This window comes from Rosa rugosa, chromosome 4 (assembly GCF_958449725.1).
Source record: "Rosa rugosa chromosome 4, drRosRugo1.1, whole genome shotgun sequence".
Taxonomy (NCBI): domain Eukaryota; kingdom Viridiplantae; phylum Streptophyta; class Magnoliopsida; order Rosales; family Rosaceae; genus Rosa; species Rosa rugosa.
In genome coordinates, this window is record NC_084823.1 from 37,242,593 (window position 1) to 37,263,386 (window position 20,794).

General features: G+C 39.3%; 1 long non-coding RNA gene across 1 annotated transcript; it reads left to right on the forward strand.

Moving 5' to 3' along the window:
• Positions 1-11,700: 11,700 nt before the first annotated feature.
• On the forward strand, positions 11,701-13,060 carry LOC133742551 (uncharacterized). Its single transcript, XR_009862618.1, has 3 exons — positions 11,701-11,830; positions 12,074-12,139; positions 12,742-13,060. It is a non-coding gene; the product is annotated as an uncharacterized LOC133742551 (long non-coding RNA).
• The last annotated feature ends 7,734 nt before the right edge of the window (positions 13,061-20,794 follow it).

Sequence of the window (20,794 nt, forward strand, 5' to 3'; positions counted from 1 at the left end):
GTGTGCCTCTGGGCCATCTGGGCCGAGCGGAACAATGTCGTTTGGAAGAATGTCTCCTTCCAACTGATGAATTTGATTTGGTGGTCAACTCGTGTCTTAGAGGAGTTTCAGAAATATCACCCAAAGGCGGTAAAAAAGAAGAAGAGGCTGCCGTCTAAGTGGCAGAATCCTCCCAGGGGTAGGCTGAAAATAAATGTTGATGGTGCTTTCAGAGTTGATAGTGGATGTGGAGGTATTGGAGTAGTGGTCAGAAATGATTCTGGTACGGGTATTGCTGCGCTTGCTAGACCTTTTGTACATGCACACTCGGTTCTTAATATGGAAGCGGAGGCGTGTAGAGCTGGTCTACTTCTTGGGATTCACCAAGGTTGGGACGACATTGATATTGAAAGCGACTCTGCCATTCTGATTGCTGCTCTACAGAGTGAGGAGAAGAATTTCTCGGAGGTAAGTCGGGTTCTTGATGATTGTAGAGATTATCTTGATACTTTCCAATCAGTTAGAATTCAGCATATTTACCGTGAAGCAAATGGTGTTGCGGATAGACTTGCACACCTTGCTAGTTGTTTTGCTATTGACGATGTATGGTTAGATGAGACTCCTGCTATTATTCAGGACGTTCTCTACGAGGATATGTGTCAGTGTTCTTATGTAGCTCGGGGTTCAGGTTTTATGCATCCCCCATTTTCTAGCAATACACAAAATTAATCACAGACTAAGATTGACTCATGTCAATTATTAAGACGTTCCAGTAAGTAAACCATAATTGCACTACACCTTTTACAACACAACAATCTTTGACTGATATACCTGCAAAATCTCAGGTGAATCTGGCCCCACACATGCCAAACAAACAATGCAGACTAAGTACCACATCAATTGCATGATCCAATCTAAAGAAAATGTGAACCATCGCGTAAGCAGTTTACATTTTGAAGGCCAAAAGATCCGATGCTCATTTGATAATGAGAAATGGAAAACCAAAACAACCACTGAATCACATTTTCAATACCTGACAAAGAACTAAATAAAGCAATCTGATTTCAGTTGTATCAGTCTTTGCATATGATCATATTTACAACCATACAAAAACTTATATTTACAACCAAACTCTATAAGTATCTGAGCAAGCACATAATGAAATAAAAGAAAAGGGGTTGGACACAAGGGGACCTGAACCAATTTTTTTTTTAATTCTTTTTATCATCAAGTCATGTTTTGTTAACTTTAAAACTTAATTACTAATGGAATCTCCCCTCTTTGGCAATGAGATTCTAACCTCCATATCAACGAAGAAAGACAAAAAAAATAAACAGAATGTGTCTAAGTGAAATGGTAAGAAATTAAAAGGAACAAAATGTGGCATGTAATGAAAAACATAATGGAAATTACCTTTGAAGTTCAATGTGCAGTAAGCAATACCCTCTATCATGTTTGTAGAGATCTAGGAAACTCCTACTGTAAGATAATAATACAAACTCATTTTGTATCCATTCGACAGTGCTCAAGCTCACTAGTTGCCAACCTCTTGCATCCTACTCACCCACCCCCTGAGAAACAAAGTAAAAGGCATTGCAGCATGAGGTGGTGCAAGATAAAAAGATGTTGTAAATTTCAGTTATATATTGGACACGACTTGTCAACACTTGAGCTTTGCTGCCATGCATCCCCTTCATTTAAGCTTGTCTCATCACATACTTCATTACATTAATCCCAGTACAGAATCACTTTCAATTCTTTGATTTGTTAAAGCAATAAAAGAAATCTGTCCCATAATAAAAGAAATTGGTTAAAGCTGACCTAGAAAGCATTCAGTCTCAAGGCTCTTCTACCACTACCCGTTATAGCATTCTTCTATTGAGCTTAATCCACATACCAAAAGCAATCAGTCCCAACAAAAACAAAATCAATTTTTCTAATCAAAATCGTTCTCTACGTACGCTTGCTATTGGGTTATATCAAAATAAAAAATAAACACAAAATAAAAATCAGAAAAGTGAAAAACAAACCTCGTGCCTGCGAACACTCAAACGCAACCAAGGGAACCAGTTTCTTCAATCGACCGGAAGAAAAAGTTAGGGTTTATGTTGGACAGTATCTAGATGTCTCAGCCCACCCCGGAATCACGCACCTATCAACAATTGGCCAAATTTTCAATTGGAGATGTTAGTAACCCTCACTTTCTAGAATTAATTCAAAAGACCCAAGTAAGAGGAATAAGAAGACTAAGATAGATGAGTTACCTGAGAGGAAGACGGAATGACAATGGAATGAGATCATGGCCAAACTCAAGGGCGTGGGGTCTAAACCCTCGTCTCCACCGCGTGCTTCCGATGAACCTCACGTTTCTGGTGAACTCTCTCACCTGGAATATGAGCTGCAAGTCCATCGTGAGGAAACTAGTGCTAAACTAGAGGAGATCCAAGCTTCCATACACGATTCCATGGCTGCTTCCTTCGCTAGTTTCAAAACCCTCTTATTGGATGATTTCAAGCAGCAGCTCACCTCCTTCATCAAAGAGACCGGCGGTACGCCTCAACCACAGGCCACTAAGCACGGCGATCGACGTCGACATAGCCATCACCCATCTGCGTGTTTGCTCTGTGACGAGAGGAAGAGAACGAGAGAGGAAACCAGATCTGGATCTGGCTTTTATCGTTTTTCTTTTTTTTCTTTTTTTTCCCCTCATACTCGAATCTTATTGCCTAAAACAAGCGACGGCTTGTTAGCTCTGTCGCAATTGACACAAGTACATGCGACGGCATGAATATGCAGTCGCAATTGATAAGAATAGAAACGACGGTGATTCAAAGCCGTCGCATCTTATTTTTGAGTTCGCGACGGCAGTAATTGCAGTCGTTAAAGGAGGACCATTAGCTACGGCAAATCTGCGCCGTGGCCCTTTGCTGTAGCCAATTGAATTATTTTTTGTAGTGTCATTAGAGGTGATGCAAAGGAACTCTTGTCCATTCTCACAATGTGTTTCCACATGAAAACCATTGGCTTTTATATCTTTCAAATAATAAAGTTCGAATTAAGGTATGTCCAGGACATTAAGTAAAGGAATCGACACTTTATTAATAGCCAATGATTACATCAAAGTTTCTTAACCAAAGTCTAATCCAAAATAAAAATCAAACTTAGATAAATCGTAGTCACTCAATCTGTTTGGTAACTCCAATCAAATATGACCAGGGAAGTAGAGAGAGATGTTGGTGGAGCGAGGCTAGCTCTCTTAAGTACCACTAATCTCAATCACTTTCCTAGACATCATACTTCATTGGATGCTCCACTTGAGAAAGAGTTAATACAAAATTGTCATTTATTGATTAAGGCATAATTGCCATTACATAATTCTTGGAAAAATAAAAGACTAATTGAAATAAAAATTTGCGGCATTTTGTCTTCATCATGATGTCTTGATCACCATGATGTGGCTACCTTCTTAGGTACATTGCAAATTCAGGTCCATTGATCAGACGTTCGATATCAGAAATAGACACCATGAAGAGGATTCTCCCTTGATTGAGGCGCATTGGCGCAATGTGCATGGTCCCTAGGACCGGAGGCGTTGGAAAATCATGACCATGGCCAACGTTGGCTCTATGGTTTCCAACCCTTCGTCCCTCAAAGTCACGGCTCCTACGGTGGCGTGATTGTCGCCTTTGGCGACTACCTTCATGAGCATTTCGATCATATGGATCATGACGTCTATGGCGACTTTCTCTAGCCATGGGACGATGCTATGGATAGCTATCTCGAAGCCTATCAATTTCTCTTCTCACAAGCTCGTTGCCTTGCCTTTCAGCAATTTCCATAGCTTCAATAAGCTGTTGAAAGCTTGTGATCCGTCTTGCATTTATATGAGTCCGAAATAAATCACAGGACCTCATAGCATAGACAGGGAAGGTATTGAGGGTTTTCTCAATAAAATGTTCTTCTGTGATCGTCTTTGCACATAAGCGCATCATTCTTGTGATGCAGAGAGCTTCCGAATAAAATTGTATGACTGTATCAAAGTCAGAGAAGCGAAGATCATTCCATTCTGCTTCTAAATTCGGAGGGATGGAGTCATGAACGTTGCCATAACGTTCACGGAGCGCTTGCCATAGCTTTATAGCGCTATCCTCATTCATGAACTCAAACCTGAGGTCCCTATCCATGTGACGCATCATTAGGGCAAGTACCCTAGAATTGTCGATCTCATTTTGAGGGTCTGGAGCAATTCCTTTATGACAAAGCTCGTGGATTGTATGCAATAAGTCACGGGCAATAAGGTGGAGCTCAACATCCTGAGCCCACATTAGGTATCTTTTGCCTGCATAATCCAATGAAACAAAATCGAGTATGTTCGAGTTTGACATCCTGAAAAAGGGTGAAATAAGAACGAATTAGTTTCGGAGCTAAACTTCCACGAAAACTAATAATAATAAGATTTCCGAGCTATGCTACCAAGAAATCAATTTCCAAGAATATTTGGATTAGACCAAACAATGATGTTTTAATATGGTCACAAATTGATGTTTGCGGACGCTCTTAGTCCGAATATTATGAACACTCTTAGTTCATTGATTACGAACGCTCTTAGTTCGTTTATTATGAACACTCTTAGTTCATTGATTACGAACGCTCTTAGTTCGTTTAGCGTGAATCCCCACAATTCCGCTTATTAATTAACCGAACCCATGTTCGTATATTCCAAAACCTGCAGCAAATAAAGAAATTTAAAGGACAAGAAAGCAGGAACTTTAATCACAAAAACTTACTTGATGATTTGGGGCTTGAGTCACGCACGTGTTGATGCAGGCGTGATAGGGCAGAGCTTGCAGCGGTGTCGGATACGCGGGGCAGCAGGGACTGCAGTGGCAGCGTGTATGCAAGACAGCAGGGTTGCGGGGCTGCGTTGCGGGGTGTTGCGCAAGGGCTGCAGGCTCACTGGCGCGCGAGGTTTAGCCGCAGGAGCGCAAGGGCGCGCGCAGGTGGGCTGGTAGATGCTAGCTGTGTGTGTTGGTTGCAGGGGCAGCAGGGAGGCTGCAGGGGCAGTGTACGGCAGCAGCAGGTGCAGGGCAGCAGCAGCGTGCCCGTGAAGCAGGCAGGGCGGTTGCGGAAGGCAGGCGCTTGGGATACTATGGGGTAGACGATGCGCGCAGAGGGCAGGCTGCAGGGCTACGGGTTGCAAGAGAGCAGATGCTAGCAGGTGGTGCGCAGGGGCTGCGGGTGCGCAGGCGGGAAGCAACGAGTGCAGGGGCGCATAGGAGCTGCGGGGGCAGCGAGCACAGGGCTGTAGGGCTGGGTAGCTAGCTCGGCTAGGGCTTGCGGCAGGTTTGGTGTGGAGGTTTTTTAGGGTTTTCTTTTTCTTTTTCTTTTAGGCTAGGGTTAGGGCTTGTGCTGATAACGTGTTGTAGTAAAAACGGAATTGCAGAGAGAATTGTGTCATATCATTGATAATAGGAGCCCTTTATATAGGGAATTACATATTACATAAAATGTAATAGAATCCGAACATAATTAGGAAACCTAGAACCTTCTCCTATTACAACTCTAGGACTAAACCCTAGTTTGAAGAGGCACACATGATGTCGACTTCCTTCAACAGCTTATAAGTTTTTCCAAATGCAATCATAAACCTCCAAAGTCTTAAACCTAATCGAAGAGAATCGGGGAGTTATTGGTCATGAGGACCCACCAAATAGTCAACAACAAAGGGATATTATTGGTCTATAATAGTTAGAAGAAAACGCACCAACACTTCCTCAACTCTTGTGCACCGGCTAATTTGATACCCACACTCCTAATGCTATTAATGTGATATCTGAACGCTTATTTTGCTAACGACGACATACATCCGTTAGATTTCCTTGATGGAGACATTAGAACAGTGACGTGGCAAGCACTTGAAGACAAAAAAGAGGGTAAATGACCAATTTACCATTTTCTTTTTTTTTTTCTTCTTCTTCTTCTTTTTTAAATGACTAAATCAAGCCATATATCTACCAAATTTTTGGGTATTCATCGTCTTGGGATGCTCTTGATGATGCTGTTAAGTCCAAGAATTTGAATACAAGAGTATCGAAACGTTCAAGGATTGTGGGGGTTCTTACAAGAGATGGTAATCAAGTAACTAATCAAATCCTAATTAATTATTTATATTTTTTTTCTTTTTGAAAAAAAAAATATCTGGGTCTATTGTTTCGTTGTTGTTCACCGATGGGATTCACTTGCCTGGTCTGGGTTCCAAAGAACATAGAAGAATGGCATGTCTCTCCTTCTCACTCTTTAACTCTATCCATCTGAATCCATTAAAGCTTCAACCTTTAAGGCTTTGACCCAAACACTACCAAATCCAAATCCAATCCACCACCACTCTTATTCTCCTAATCTCCTAAGGAACCTTGAGTGTGAGAATGGATTTGGCAGTCTGTGAGATATCGAAAATCGAAAGCAAAAGATTATTAATATTCAAATTAAACACCAATAACCATAAAAAGATTACTTCTGGAACTGGGTATTCAATATTCATCAATGGCTTTGAAGGAGGGTTTTCGCAGCAGCCTTCGAGATGAATATGACAGAAGTAGAGCAATGGCTGACTTGCCAATTGGCCATATCTTGTAGATGAGTTTTGGATGAAGACAATGATTGTTGGGGCACCCATCTAAGAGTTGTGATTAGGCCTGGCCCAAGCCCATAACAGTTAGTCCGTTAAAGATATTTTGCCTTCTTATCTAGTTTGTGACTTATGCCAGCTGTGAATGCCAGCTGCTATATTCTCTCCTTATATGTGTGGTGCACCGCTTCTGTAATCATCATCCAGAATTATCATTCAACTGTCAATTTTTTTCTTCTCTTTTATTTCGTTTTCTCTCAATTCATGTTTTCCAATCTAGGGTCTCATTATCTGGTATCAGAGCTCCAAATCATGGGGCCGAGGAGAGCTGGAGATCCACCACAATATTCGTCAACACCGCCGCGTCCACCTGACCCAGGTAATTTGATGATGAAGCTCCAAGTCGAGTTAGAAGAGACAGCGGCGGGATTTCATGAACTTCACAAATCTATGGCATCAATGGCGACGGAGCAAGCTATATTCCAGTCCGAGATATTAAACGAATTAAGGCAATTACGGTTGGAGCGAACAGCTCAGTTGAGGCCGCCACCACCACCACTGCAGGCCACGGCGGATCCCTACCACTACCGGCAGCAACAACCACCACAGTATTCACCAACTTCGCTGCCTCCATTTCCTATTCCGAACCTCCAACACACACAGCTACAGCTCCAATCCTTCACTTCGCAGCCGCAGCAACCGTTAAATCAACACCACATGGACCGGTTCGTGACTCCTCTGCTGCTGGCACAGTTCACTGCCAGCCCGCCTCCTCTGCTGGACGACGCCGTTTCAGCTCAGCCGAACAACAACCTTGCATCATTTTGCTGGGTAAGTGATACTAGCACTAGAGTCTCCTCTAATCAGTTCAATTTTCTGAATGATGATTGTAATGGTATGGGTTTTGTGTTTGGTGCTAATGGTATTGATGAGAAATTGGAGAATGGGGAGAGTGTCGAGAAGAGGGCTGAGGTGAATAGTGGAAATGGTAGAGAGTTCAGTGAACCTGAGAGTGTCATTGCTACGCAGGACGAGGGTGAAGATAAGGAGCAGCTTAGCAATGGAATGTCAGAATTTCATGCCCTCCAACTGTTTGATAAAATGCCGAAGTTAGATGGGTTGTGTAATGCGAGAAGGAACATTGCTGCTATTATGAGCATTCGTGACAAAGATGGTAGAACTGATAAATCAAATGTGCTTCTTGGTGATAGCAATGGTTTACACCCCATTAGATATGAAATGGTGACATATGCATCAGAAGTTATTAAAACAACTAGTGCCACTGACAACGTGATTAAGAGCTGCTTAAAATATGTTGATGAGGATGCTGAAGCGAGGAGAATTATAGCAGCTAACCTAGATAGGAACATGAACAATAAAGTTGTTAGTGAACCAGTTGAGAATGGCTCTAAGTTAGAAGGATCAAATGCAAAGAATTCAGAATATGTGCGAGATGATGAAGTTGATTCATTAGAGAATGAGCATGGTGATGGGTTTGATGATAAGGAAAATAATGTCAAGCAACCTGTTTTCGACGAGAATTTGAGCGTCTTCCAGTCAAGTTATTTAAGTGGAGGGACTGTTGGATCTTCCGATATGCATGAATTAGAAGCTAGCCTTGAACTGGATGTTGGTAGCAGCAAGCCTTCTCTAGTCTCTAAAGACCTTGATTCAAAGGAAGCAACCAAACCTGTTGGTAAGCATAATAATATTTTCATCATGGGCTGCACCAGGCCTCCTGACAATTTCAAAGTTGATGACCACAGATGTGATTCCCACCTAATTGTCATTGAGCCGCTGATTACTTTTTACTTGGGATACATAGATAAGCAGCGTAGCCTCAGAAGAGAGCTAGCAAATGAAGAGAAACCCGTTGAGAGCCAAAAATTAGGTAGTCTGATACTTGAGAATTCTTTGGATGCTAAAGAACAACATAGGAAGTCTGATCTTGTTCAGAGGTGGCTGGCACTAGACCCTTCTGCGAAACACCAGATTAAAATGTGCTTGTTACAGAGCCTCTCTTTCCTTATATCAGATGCTTGTTCAACTACTTCACAAGTCTTTGCGAAAGTTGCGCCTCAGAAACAGCAGTGGTCAGGAATGATTGGATCACTATGGTATGATAATCACCAGTTACTGCTTCATGTAAAGCAAGCCACTTTAGAGACTCTTGGGTACTTGTGTGAGGAAGTGTCTCCCAAAGTTGTGGATCAGGGTATGAATGCTTTAGAAGAAGGCAATTCTGGCGCAAGCAACTTGTTCAAGGATAATCTCTTGGAAGATTATGCTGTGAACAACTCAATGTATGTTCAGGTTCATATTGACTTGCCGACTCTCTCTGATAAAGATAGGCAGGTTATCAGTAGTGGGAGACTTCAAAACAAAATTGATTTCCTCTCACCATTGTATACTCGACTTGCAGAAGATGTTAGCCAAGCCCGTGAGTACATTTCTAAATTGGGTGACCTCAGTCAGTATCATATTGATCCAGGAAATATCAAGGCTATTATTTCAAGTGCAATTATTCAATTGCATTTAAATGAAGCTACTGAGTTATACAAGGGAATGGACAATCTTCTTAGAGCTTTTGGGATATATATAGTCTTTAATTATTCGGCCTACCATCTTTGCTCAAGTGGTCCACAAGTTCTAAATGAGCAATTCGTTGATATTGTATTCTTTGTGAATTTCTATGATGGAATTGGGGATCTTTGGCTTCCTGCTCATGATGAAAGATCCATTTGCCAAGGTACAAAGAGAATCAGTAGAAGGTCGCTTACATTGCTTACCCTCCATCACTGCAATAATAAGATGGCCCAAAAATTCATTTACTTGCAGATCATTCTGAAGAAAGTCATTTTGGCAGAACTGCAACATGCGAAGAAGGCTTTTGATGAAAAGTGGGTGGCAGAAATTGCAAAGGAAGATGTCATGGATATGACAAATGCAAGGCTTTACACCACTACCTATACCGAAGTGTTCACTAGAATTTATAAGACCCTGCAACTTTCTGAATATGAGATTAGAAACTCAGATGATTTATTTAATGATGAACTTGCTAGACATTTTCCTCATATCAAGTCTGCATCAACTCCTTTGAGGTATTTTTCTTGTTCAGCTATCTCAGTTGTTGCTATTCTTCTTCTTTATGTGGCATTAGTCATGTGTGTTCACTATGCCAAAAAATGCTTCAGACCATACCCCTCAGACGACAGAAGAGGTTTTTTCTGTTGTCTGATTTTTTTCAACGTCTTCAGACGACAGTTTTAACTATTTCTGTTGTCTGAATGGTATGAAAATCAATACTAGATCAATTTTTTCAAGTTTGTTGTAATTTAGAAAATTCAGACAACAGAATTCTGTTGTCTGAGTAAATGGAGAAATTATTTCTCTTTGTTTGGACAAAAATATATTTTTGGCTGAACTAAAACTTAAGTGAGCTAGACCCCGAGTTTTCTAAACACTTGGTTAAAAAAACAGAAGCCTTCTTTCCTTCTCCGCGAGCTAGACCCCAATTAAGCAATTGCAGCTCCCATTCTGGTTCTTCTCCCCCCGATCAGCAACATCCTTTCCCTTTCCCAATTATGGTTCTTCTCTCCCCGATCTAGGTTTTTTACACAGAAGAGTCTCATCGATCAACCTCTCCCCGATCTAGGTCAAGAAGACACTGTTGGTGGAGTTCTTCGATCCGATTTTACAAAGTATACTGTTGTTGCACGGTAAGTCTCAATCTTCGTGTTAGGATTTCGACCATGATTTGTGTTGGGTTTTAGGGTTTCGTTGAGATATCGATTTGGGGTTTCCTTTGAAATTAGATTTGTGATATCAATTTAGAGATGTGGTGGTTGAAATAGACTTGGGTGTTATTCTGGTTTTATGGATTTGGGGATGGTTTAGGGTTCATTTCGATTTGGGTGTTTGAAATTTGCTGAAAATTTATTGTTGTTCTTGAAATCGGGTTGGGTGTTTATCTTTTGGTTCTGGGTTTATAGCTTTTGACCGAATTAAATGTTTGTTCATTATATATATGATTGTTAATTGGGTTATGTAGGATTTCTGGTCAAGGAGAGGAGTCGTTACAGATAAAAAAAAAACCAACCAAAAAGCTTCAAACTTTACCTCATTTCATCTTCGTTTTCGGATTCTGTTGAATACCCAGTTCGTTTTTGATCGCCAAGATCGTGTATTTTGGTATTGGCTGTGTGATTGAAGTGAATTTTGATATTGGTTTAATGTAAAAATTGGGGCTTTTGATGAATAGAGTGGTGAAATTGATCTGGGATTTGATCAATTGGGAATGGAGAATAGTGGAGAAGCTCTAGATGATGATGGCGCTGGATGGTTCGAAGTGAAAAAGGTCTGCGCTTTTTTGGGTTTTTATTGCCTCATTTTGTTCCATTTGTAAAGTTACATAAAGTATTTCAGTGTTACATTTCCTGTAATTTGAATGAGGGGAGTGAGTAGTTGAAGTCCAAGTTCAATTTATATTGTTCAGATGGGAATTTTTTTTTTTTTTTGATAATGGATTGATTTGAGTAAACCTATTTGATGTTGCATTGTAATTGAAGCTGATAGAGTCTTGCTGAGTAAAGGTTTGTTCTTGTCATTTATCCTCACTATAATAAATGTAGACCTGGAAATGTTGGGTTTGGTTGTGATCATTATCATATTAATGTGTAAAACTCTTTCTAGTTTTGAAAGTTAGATCATCTTTTATGGAAAGGGAGTGGTTACACTGATTATGAAATTCAACTTTGCATGTCGATATTGGCTTATTATTTTTAACTTTTTAATTGAAATTATGACCGTGAATATTTTTGTATCTGAGGACTTTTACTTGTTAAAACATGCTACAATGTTGTCTCCATTTGAATTTGCCATTTTTTAGAATAATATAATGCTTATAGATTTTTAGTTGTAACGCTTCCCTGTTGATATCGACCTGTATTGCAGATTTGTGTGTTTTTCCAGAACTAACCGAGATTTGGTCTTGCTGTGGCAGTATTATGAATTTGACTGCTTCTCAAACTTGACCTTGTAGAGTCAACCAGTTTCTTATATTAACTGCCTTTTAAAATATCAAATTGCAATGTTTCAGTTCTGATTTCTTCAACTCTGATTCCATATATATATGCAGTGGTATAGCGTGCAGGAGGTTCAAAAGTCATGTTATGCAGCTTGAAGCCCTATTGAGAGGAGTGGCGCCAATGTTGACAGCAATAGGTTTGGTTCCATCATTTCTAGCAACAGATTTTGATTATGGCTTATTGGTTTACTCTACAAGTAAGGAATGTTGCGTGGTCTGCATGATTTAGATGCTTGTGTGTTTTGATGTGGACATCCATATGTGGTTGCATCTATTAAGTTTTGGATTAAGATGCTGCTATGTAATGCGTTTTGTAATTTAATCGATTAATAGTAGTGTTATATTGCTCACTTGCACTAATGTAAAACTTTTGATATCAGGTTGAGGACTAGCAAAAGAAAGATCAAAAGGCCAATAAAGTACATTAACTACCGGGATTATACACGGTAATTACTTTTGCTTATGTCCTAAGTTTGGGATCGTAGAGATTACATTTCGAAATATGACTGCTCTACAAGGGCAAATCACATAGTTCCAGATGGAACTTTGTTTTGCTTCTTTCTTTTGCCTCTGCCACAATTCATGATTTGCCTTAAGAAAATCTGTCTTAGTTATTATGCTATAGGTGATATGTGGGCTGAGTTTCAAATAAGTTTATAGCTTAGAAAATGGAATCAATAATACCATGGTATGGTATTTATGCAATTGAGAACTTTCTATGAAAAGGCTAGAAGGTTTTTGGTGCCATGGCCTCTACTTATTACGTTCTAAATTTTGCTTGTGTTTCCAAACAACTGATCTTGTAAGTTTTTTCACTGATAATTTGCTTACTGTCTCCAACTATGTGTGATTCAAATTCATTTATATATATGTGGGAATTTGATTTTGTCAACCCCATAAAGAAAATGCAGTAATATAAAATGGTTTTTTTGTAGTAGTGACATCTTTGCAGACTTTGAAGTTCCTTTAGATGATGGCAAAAAGAAGAAAGCCATAACATCAATCGGAATATTAACAGCAGCACTCCTGCTTCTGCTTTTGGTTGCAGGTATTATGTGGAGTAAGGGCTACATAGGAGGAAAGATCGCTGCAGATAAAGGTTTGAAGCTTGTTAAAGTCTAGTGTGGTCAAAGTCGTAACTAGTATCTTCTATCTCCTAAGAATCAAGTTTTGCCTTGTCCACAATGTCTGAATAGTTCAACTGTTGGCTCAATCATTATGTAACTGTTGGCTAGGTTTAGAGTTGGAACTATGAATTGTATTTTGGATGATGTTGATGCAATGAAACATAGGCATCATTTTGAATGCTGATTTTAGTCCAATTTTATGGTTTTGATGATTGTAGATGAATGATGTTGAAATTGTTGAAAGGCAACAAATATATATATGCAGGTTTCACAATTTATGTTGTATCAAGAAAATAGAAACAACATAAACAAATGATCATCTGTTGTTTCTACCAAGTTCAAACAACATAAAAGTAGAGTTCAAAGAGCTCTCAGACAACAGACGTAAGTGGTTGATATGTTATTTCTACCTACTTCAAACAACATAAAAGTAGAGTTCAAAGAGCTCTCAGACAACAGAAGTAGGTGGTTGATATGTTATTTCTACCTACTTCAAACAACAGAAAAGTGGAGTTCAAATAGCTCTCAGACAACAAAATCACAATTATCTGTAGTCCAAACAAATCTCAAACAACATAACTTACGATATAAATGTTGTTGCATACGAAATCAGTCGACATATAACTGTCATTGTACTTTAAATCAGACGACAGAAACAACATAAATATGTAGTGGTATGGTGTTTCAGACGACAGAAAGACCCCGATTCTTCAATATTAGGTACTTCAGACGACAGTACCTTAAACTGAATCTGTCGTCTGAGTGCATTATCAACGACGGGGAATATCTGTCGTCTGAGTGGATAAGAGACGGCAGCCACTTAGACAACAGATTTTTACTTCATCAGACGACAGATATGGTCTGTCGTCTGAAGCATTTTTTGGCATAGTGGTTACTGCTCTTGGTGGGATGATAACGATAGAAACATCACACATTGAGGAAGTTGTTGAGGAAGCTAAGAAGAAGCAACTTGATGTTGTTTTCGGATTATATGAGGAGAAGCTATTTTTAACAATATTGCTGCAGTATGGAATTTCTAAGGTGGGAGGAGAATTAATATATGATATTTTTTGCCTGCAATTCTTACTTGACTTGGTAAGCAAAATGCTACAAACTTGGACATGGGAAAATACAGAACCTTTGCAAACTCAGATGATTGTTAATAGTTTTCTCTGTTCATACATGGTGATAATTAGAGTTGATGATGCTCTGGAACTTTCTAGCTGGGACAAAGATTTGGTCAAGGAAAATTCTACATATGAGTTAGCTCCCAAGTACTTTGGTCCCTTTCAGGTTATTACTCGGATTGAGAAGGTACCATACATGTTGGAACTGCCCCCAACTACTAAGATCTATCCAGTTTTTCATGTTTTCAGGTTGAAGAAGAAGGTTGGTTCAATAGTGATTACCTCCCCTGATTTGCCACCAATGTTTGAGAGTGATAAAACTAAGTGGTACCCAGCCAAAATCATTGATACAGGAATTTTCAAAAAGAACAATTCTGCAGTGACAAAATGGCTTGTGCAATGGAAGAACACTAATGAGGAGGATGCAACCTGGGAGGATCCGGAGGAGTTCATGAACAGATTTCCAGAATTTCAAACTTGAATTGCAAGTTTGATCTTTAAGCAGGGTGGAATGTTGGGGAACCCATCTAAGAGTTGTGATTGGGCCTGGCCCAAGCCCATAACAGTTAGTCCGTTAAAGATATTTTGCCTTCTTATCTAGTTTGCTGTGACTTATGCCAGCTGTGAATGCCAGCTGCTATATTCTCTCCTTATATGTGTGGTGCACCGCTTCTGTAATCATCATCCAGAATTATCAATCAACTGTCAATTTTGTTCTTCTCTTTTATTTCATTTTCTCTCAATTCATGTTTTCCAATCTAGGGTCTCATTAATGATCCTATGCTTCTTGATGATGGCTTCTTCTTCGAAAATTCCATCCAGGAAATTGGGGGTAATTGCAAGAATTTGTTTCGGGTTAGGGTTTCCTAGTAGGATTGGGGGTTTTGGATGTGATGAGGAATGTTGCTATGACTTTAAAATCCCCAATCCTGAGGACAGGAGAAGAAGAAAGAAAAAAAAAAATTAAAAAGCAAGATAATTTTTTTTAATTAGTTAGTAGAGAAAGACAATTTTTCCCTTAATAAAAATATCACATACGTGACACGTACTTACCATGTCACTGTTCTAACGTTTTCGTTAGAGAAATCTAACGAATGTATGTCGTCGATAGCAAAATAAGTGTTCAAATATCACATTGATAGCATTGGGAGTGTAGGTATCAAATTGGCTGGTACACAAGAGTTGAGGGACTGCTGGTACATTTTTCTCTAATAGTTATTGTTACATTTAAGTGAAATTTTGAGGGTCATGATTTACTTGAACCTTTTTGAAGTCCTTTTTTTTATAGACCTTCTCTAAGCAATAAATCTTCAAAAGTTCAGTTTTATTTATCAAATGGTGATTTGCCCACGACTATTTAGTTTAGTAATATAAGTCTCATTTCATACACAAAAATTCCTGAGTTCAACTCCCGAACAACCCTTTATTTATGCCTTATGGTCGTAGATCAAAATATTGTACGTCAATCCAACAATACCACAAAAACAATTTTGTTTATTTTCTTTTAGTCAATGAACCCAATGCCCAAACAATGAGCAACCGTGGACGGGAGATATGTGGGCCTAGAACAATCCAAACCTCCAAAATAACCTTCAAAAGAAAGAAACTCCTCCTATATTGACCAGTGTCCTAATGCGCCTTAACCACTTCGTCTTCTTCTTCTTTTATGAAATCTGACTTAAAATGTAAAATAATAGGGATGTGTATTAAGTAGGAAGGGGTGTATACTTAAAATTTCTCCATTTAATAAATGAAAAGTGTAGATAATAACTTTTTAACTATTTGTGACTATTAATTATATAATCTTTTAATTATAAAAGTTCCAAACCCCTTTCAAAAAAAAATTATAAAAATTTAAAATAATTTTTTTTAATATTTGACATTTCTTTTAAATGAAAAATTCAGAAATAATATGTATTAGCGAATAATTCGGCTATTTAAAAAAAACGCAATTTTTTCTGAATTTTTAGGATTAATTTAGAAAATGGGTGTTTTTTTTTTAAAATTCGTTAATTTATTCGCAAATTAACTTACTAGGCTTTTAACTACTAACTATTTGAGATGAGATGATATCATATTCAACATTATTATCATGTACAAGTTTCATACTATATATAACAAATTGTTAAAACCCTAGGCGCCGCTCTGACGCCCACAAACCCTAAAACTCTGTTCTGAGTCTCGTACACTCTCTTAATGGCAACGATTGATGATGTTGCAGCAAGCTTTGCTTCGTCACTGGCTCTTCTAGGCGACGATGTGGTGGACCTTTCCAAGATGCCAGGAGCGGAAACCAGGCGCGGCTCTCAGGCCTATCTCCTTGCACGGCCACTAGCTCACACCGAAGCCGTATACGGCACCAGACCTACAGCGCCATTTCAAGCGTGTCTGGGTTCTCAATGCTGCTTTCACAGTCCAGGAAAGAGCACAGAAACGCTTTGTGATAGCGTTTGATCTGCGCAAGGATAGAAACAAGGTACTGAGGGGAGGCCCTTGGTATTTCCAGCGTGCTCCAGTCATCATTCATGATTATGATGGTTTGCACTCCCCCACTACAATTCAGATGAATGAGTTGTTCTTTTGGGTGAAGATGCGTAACATACCACCGGCCTTGGAGGTAAAGAATACAATTATGAATGTTGCTTCGGTTGCAGGAAGGTTTCTGGAATGGGACCACAAGCTGTTCAAGTCATCTGGGGATGTTAGGGTTCATGTGGCGCATCAGATCGCTAAACCTTTCTTCCTGACAAAAACCCTAAAGCTAGCGCCAGGAGTGATTGAGGAAATATCCTTCTTCTTTGAAAACCTTCTAGGTCATTGTCGAGATTGTGGTCTTATTTTTCATGAGAATGGGAATTGCCAACTTGCCGGAAAGAACATTCACCCTACCTCTGATCCAAAGCTGGGTGAGAACAAGATGGCACTGCCTCGGTCCTTTGCGGGGTTTGCGCAATGCAATTTCACCGGAGGTGCATTCCGCTTTCAAGGTGTTCAGACACCTATTCTGCCTCCTGTGGCACGCAATTTGTTTGGCTCTGGTCCTCCCATCAAATTAAGAAAACCTATGGTGCTTAGACATCATAACCTGCAGACAAGCGAGGACGCAAACAAGCTTGCTTTAGTACCTCGTACAGAACAATCTCCTTTGAAGCGAGGCAGGCCGAGCTCTCCTTTTGCCTCTCCAAAGAAGCTCAAGCTCCTGCTGGAGGAGCTTGCTGTTGGCAATTATGGCTCACCGGCACCAGCGAAGAAAGTTAAGGGCCCGGCAACAGCAATCAAGCTTTCTGCTAAGTCGTTGGGGCTTGTGGAAACGCCATGAGGCCTGTTAGTCCCTGTAGAAGGGGTGCTGCCTTGGGAAAATGTCTCAAATGACTCCACCACCAAGAAGAAAAGAGGAAGGCCGTTAGGGTCCCGAAACAAAAACCCTCCGAAGCCAAAAAACTCAATCCCTGCTGAAGATGTGCTTTCCTACCTCCACTCGGGAAAGACTGCTAGCCCTAGCTTGAAGGGCAAGGAAAATATGTAGCCGTTAAGGGTATGTTGCCTATTACTATGCTTGTTTCATAGTAAATAGGCTCACTAGAATAAGTGAGCATGAAATGTTAAATGAATGATCTAGCCTATGTATCATCGTGGTGTATGCATCACAACTTCTTGACTATCTTTACATGATAGCGGAAGGATATGTAATGGTCATTCTAGCATTACCCTAGTAATGAAATCTATATGATTATTTTGTCAAAAAAAGATGATATCATATTCAATATTATAATAGATTTGATAACCATGAAGTCACATGTGGTTATTGTCTCTCAATTTGCCAAGTTACAGCTAAACGTGGGTAATAATAATGAATATCACACTATCACACCCCTTCATTTGCTGAGCCATGTTATTTTGTCATTTCCTTTATAATAAAAAAATTGTAAAAATAGATTTGAATGGCAGTGGTCGGAACTTCTGGTTGTTTTGTTTCCTGTGATACCTCGGCGATGGTGCGTGGCTAGCGGCGCGAGTAGGATGGCAATAGCTAGGGTTTCAGTAATGGCTGGGCCTCTTATCGAGCCTATGCTTTAGTTTTTATTGTTTTAAAGATTAATTTTCTGGTACTGGCTCTCTTGGAGTTTAGATAACCACGTACAAGGCTACCCCCATTGACAATTCACTAGTAAGGATATGTGAAATTGATTCATGTTTCGTATCATTGGAAAAATAAAATCAGAGACCTAATCAATATTAAAGTGCAGCTAGTGCTTCAATCAAAATCCAATCAATAAAAAACTCACCAGAAATTTCAAATGGAGAAAGCTTACGAAGGCAAAGGGGACCTGGAAATGATAAGATGGCAATCACAATGTTAGCGCAGATTGAAAGAGTCCAGGAAGTAAACTGAAATATTTATTATGAGGAAGACATGTTGTTAAATAGTTGGTTTATAGAATAGGTGGCAAAGAGAAGGTCTATCTATTTAAAGGGTTGAGATTGAAATCTTTCATGGCGGCTGAAATCTTTCACTAGTATGGTGGGGGTGGAGGAGATTCTCCAAAATGGTGAAGGGAATAGATTTTAACTTTTAATTTAGACTAAATGTAATATGAACTATAAAATAAAAATAGTTAAATTCCACCTCATGTATCTATTCAAGGCAAAATGCTGATATGGCTGCTGCCATATCATTTGGCCGGGATCTAAATTTTGTACAAATTCTATCAAGAGTCGAATGGACTTGCGAATCATAAATTCCATAAAATTGAGGTCCAAATAATTTAGAAAGTACAATTCAAGTAAAGAAGGACGGATCTCACCTCCCGTTTATTTTGCACAAGTTATTCCTTCTCCACTCAATCTTTCCTGTTTCCCTAGGACACTATCATCCGGCCACTAGAACTTGTGTGGACTGATGCAATTTTGTAGATAATACTTACAATGAGTCCAAGGCATCCTTGTCTTGTTTTTCCCTTTTTGTCAAAAATTTTGTTTGGCATTTCATCAAATACCTTGTGGGCGTACTTCACAATAACCATGAAAATTTGAAGCCAACTAATAATTAGGAATTTGGGAAATAATTTGGTCATAATGCGATTCATTCTTGACATGCATATAGGAAATGAAGTTCATCAACCAGAATCAACCTATATGAGAAGGCTCCCAACATTATGTTAATTTATCTTTGGAGATAAGCCAGGTGTAAATTACGGCCAGAAAGTTGAAGGCAAAAGTAAATATACGGATGCAATGGAACCGGGGCATACTATTTGTATGCTTCCATTTTATCAAAAAAAATTGGCCTTAATTATAAGGCTTAGAAAAGGCAGGGTATGTGAAGGAGTTCAGAAAACCAGGGGAATTGTCCAAAAGCAAAAGAAGAAGCAGGGGATGTGAAGGAGTTAACAAATTAAAAACAGTACGGACAATTGAAAATGTTGGTACCTACAAATTAAAACTGCTTATAGCTAGAAAGGAATATGGTTATAGTGGTCTCCCAATAATGATATCATTATTCTAAAACAAGTTGACTAACAACAACATGATCAATATTGGAAGAGAGTGCTAGACACTTGAAATTCATAGAGAAAGGTGGGAGTATATATTACAATCAGAAAGATTCAGAATTTAAAGAGATATGTTGTAAATGATAATGACTATTCATGCAATAGGTATTGCTTAATGTATGCGATTGACATACTTGTAATGTGTGATTGACATACTTGTAATGTGCGATTGACAGACTCGTAATGTATGCGATTGACATACTTGTAATGTGCGATTGATTAGTATAGCTATTATGGATTGCCTTTTGTATACATGATGTAACCCTATATAAACCTCATGGTGAAATGAATACAATACAATACAATTTTTCCAATTCTCTACAACACGTTATCAGCACGAGCCCTAACCACAAGAAAAAAACCAAACCAGAAAATTCTTCAAAACCTGCCACTGCCACCTTCGAGCCTCACTGCCGCAGCTCCTAGCCCACGCTAGCCTCACCTGCGCACCTGCCCCTGCAGCACCAACGCACACCGACTGCATCCTTCTCCTTTCCTATGCACGTCCGTCTTCTTGCAGGCTCCGAAACATCTAGTTCAGAACCTCAGATCAAAATCCTTTCTTCATCAGAGTTGTTCGTCTCTGTCTCTTCCATCTGACCTCCGAATTTCAACCTTATCGGAGTTATTTTGAGACCGGTACAACAATCAAAGTGAAAGATGTTTAGAAGAGAATCTGCTCCGAATTTCAACACGTAAGTTTTGTAATTAAGGTTGCTGCTTTCTTGTATTTTAAATTCCTTTTATTTTTTGCACAATTTTGGAATATATGAATAGAATTTTGAGTATTTAATAAAGCGGAATTATGGGGATTCACGCTTAACGAACTAAGAGTGTTCGTATGAACTAAAAGTGTTCATAATGCTTGGACTAAGAGCGTCCGTAAGCATCAAATTGTGACCATATTAAAACATTATTGTTTGGTCTAATCCAAAAGAGATTCTTGTAAATTGTTTTCTTGGTAGCATAGCTCGAAAAATCTCATTATTTTAGTTTTCGTGGAAGTTTAGCTCCGAAACTAATATATCTTCTCTTCTTATTTTCAGGATGTCAAATGAACCTAGCCTCGACTTTCCCATGCTTGACTCAACAGGCTCGGATTACCACAGTTGGGTAACCGATGTTGAGAACCACCTCACTTCAAAGGGAATATTACCCATAATCCAGGCACCTAACCCGGATCGTGTGTTCGTGCGAACACCTACAAAGCATGCTCAAGCAGTTATCTTGATGCGACGCCATATGGACAAGGCACTCAGATTGGAGTATATGTCGATCAAGGATGCAAGAGAGCT